This window comes from Pristiophorus japonicus, unplaced genomic scaffold, assembly GCF_044704955.1.
Source record: "Pristiophorus japonicus isolate sPriJap1 unplaced genomic scaffold, sPriJap1.hap1 HAP1_SCAFFOLD_247, whole genome shotgun sequence".
Lineage (NCBI taxonomy): Eukaryota > Metazoa > Chordata > Chondrichthyes > Pristiophoridae > Pristiophorus > Pristiophorus japonicus.
The window spans coordinates 65,001-67,500 of record NW_027252199.1 but is presented as its reverse complement, the minus strand read 5'-3'; the positions used below and the strand labels follow the sequence as shown (position 1 = coordinate 67,500).

Here is a 2,500-nt window from a genome sequence, read left to right as displayed (position 1 = left end):
TCCCACCAATTATTAAGCCAGATCGCTGTTGTAGCCACATTTCGGAACCCCATGTGGCAAGTGGCGCCTGCTACTCGGCATTCTGATTTGCAACACTCCTCACATGAACACACATGCATTCCAGCAGCATGCTAGTTGGCTTTACATTTTTCCTGCATTGAATTGCAGCTCTTCCTGCACGATTCTTTGTTCTCTTGCTGTTTGTCCCTCCCAGGTTTCTATGCACCTTGTCTCTCCTCTCTGTTGCTGCGTCCTGGTGTGCCTGCGCCAGCGTGTGTTTTTTTGCCAACTTATTTTGTTGTTCTGCGTTCTTTCGTCCCTTGCGTCGACCCCCTTGCATTTGTGTAGCAGCAGGAGAATGTGCAGGAAAGAAATGGTGAAAGCAAAGTGAGAGAGAGAGCAGCAAAAAGGTTGTTGATGGATCAACGGCACTGTGTGTGCAGAAGCATGAGCAGCCTGTGGATGGCAGCAAAAGCCTACTGCACCTGGTATTCCCAGGCAGTCTCCCATCCAAGTACTAACCAGGCCTCAGTCTGCTTGGTTTCCGAGATCAGACGGGATCGGGCGTTTTCAGACTAGTGTGGCCGTAGGCATCGATGTCCTGGCTTTCTCTTTACTTAACCGGACATAAGGCTGTTCTTCACTTCTTTTTCTCCTTCCATGCTTTCATGCAAATAATCAGCACTCAAGATTCATTTCACCATTTTCCTTCCGCCACACCCACCTCTTGCTGCTCTGACTCCCACACAAGCAAACGACAAGCCCTATCCTTCATTGCCTTGCCTCAAGCTTCAAAACTGCCTGACTTTCACCATTCCCTCACTCACCCACAAATCACTCACTCACTCACTCACCCCCCAATCTCACGCTCGCCAACCTCGAAATCTCTCATCCCCTCAAATCGCTCTCCCCCAAATCTCCCCATCCCCAAATCTCTCCTCCCCCAAAAAAGCTTCCACCGCCCCCAAAACACCAGGATTGTTTCATTTCCAATCCCACCAATTATTAAGCCAGATCGCTGTTGTAGCCACATTTCGGAACCCCATGTGGCAAGTGGCGCCTGCTACCCGGCATTCTGATTTGCAACACTCCTCACATGAACACACATGCATTCCAGCAGCATGCTAGTTGGCTTTACATTTTTCCTGCATTGAATTGCAGCTCTTCCTGCACGATTCTTTGTTCTCTTGCTGTTTGTCCCTCCCAGGTTTCTATGCACCTTGTCTCTCCTCTCTGTTGCTGCGTCCTGGTGTGCCTGCGCCAGCGTGTATTCTTTTGCCAACTTATTTTGTTGTTCTGTGTTCTTTCGCCCCTTGCGACGACCCCGTTACATATGTGGAGCAGCAGGAGAATGTGCAGGAAAGAAATGGTGAAAGCAAAGTGAGAAAGAGAGCAGCAAACAGGTTGTTGATGGATCAACGGCACTGTGTGTGCAGAAGCATGAGCAGCCTGTGGATGGCAGCAAAAGCCAACTGCACCTGGTATTCCCAGGCAGTCTCCCATCCAAGTACTAACCAGGCCTCAGTCTGCTTGGTTTCCGAGATCAGACGGGATCGGGCGTTTTCAGACTAGTGTGGCCGCAGGCATCGATGTCATGGCTTTCTCTTTACTTAAACGGACATAAGGCTGTTCTTCACTTCTTTTTCTCCTTCCATGCATTCATGCAAATAATCAGCACTCAAGATTCATTTCACCATTTTCCTTCCGCCACACCCACCTCTTGCTGCTCTGACTCCCACACAAGCAAACGACAAGCCCTATCCTTCATTGCCTTGCCTCAAGCTTCAAAACTGCCTGACTTTCACCATTCCCTCACTCACCCACAAATCACTCACTCACTCACTCACCCCCCAATCTCACGCTCGCCAACCTCGAAATCTCTCATCCCCTCAAATCGCTCTCCCCCAAATCTCCCCATCCCCAAATCTCTCCTCCCCCAAAAAAGCTTCCACCGCCCCCAAAACACCAGGATTGTTTCATTTCCAATCCCACCAATTATTAAGCCAGATCGCTGTTGTAGCCACATTTCGGAACCCCATGTGGCAAGTGGCGCCTGCTACTCGGCATTCTGATTTGCAACACTCCTCACATGAACACACATGCATTCCAGCAGCATGCTAGTTGGCTTTACATTTTTCCTGCATTGAATTGCAGCTCTTCCTGCACGATTCTTTGTTCTCTTGCTGTTTGTCCCTCCCAGGTTTCTATGCACCTTGTCTCTCCTCTCTGTTGCTGCGTCCTGGTGTGCCTGCGCCAGCGTGTGTTTTTTTGCCAACTTATTTTGTTGTTCTGCGTTCTTTCGTCCCTTGCGTCGACCCCCTCACATTTGTGTAGCAGCAGGAGAATGTGCAGGAAAGAAATGGTGAAAGCAAAGTGAGAGAGAGAGCAGCAAAAAGGTTGTTGATGGATCAACGGCTCTCTGTGTGCAGAAGCATGAGCAGCCTGTGGATGGCAGCAAAAGCCTACTGCACCTGGTATTCCCAGGCAGTCTCCCATCCAA

The 2,500-nt window shown here is 49.7% G+C and overlaps 1 non-coding gene and 2 pseudogenes across 1 annotated transcript; all 3 read right to left on the bottom strand.

The window, feature by feature from the left end:
- Positions 1 to 473: 473 nt before the first annotated feature.
- Positions 474 to 592, bottom strand: LOC139246860 (5S ribosomal RNA). Its single transcript, XR_011590675.1, has one exon. It is a non-coding gene; the product is annotated as a 5S ribosomal RNA (ribosomal RNA).
- Positions 593 to 1,466: 874 nt separating this feature from the next.
- LOC139246105 (5S ribosomal RNA) lies at positions 1,467 to 1,585 on the bottom strand (annotated as a pseudogene).
- An 874-nt stretch (positions 1,586 to 2,459) lies between these two features.
- The window catches only part of LOC139246376 (5S ribosomal RNA), a 119-nt pseudogene continuing 78 nt past the window's right edge, over positions 2,460 to 2,500 (bottom strand).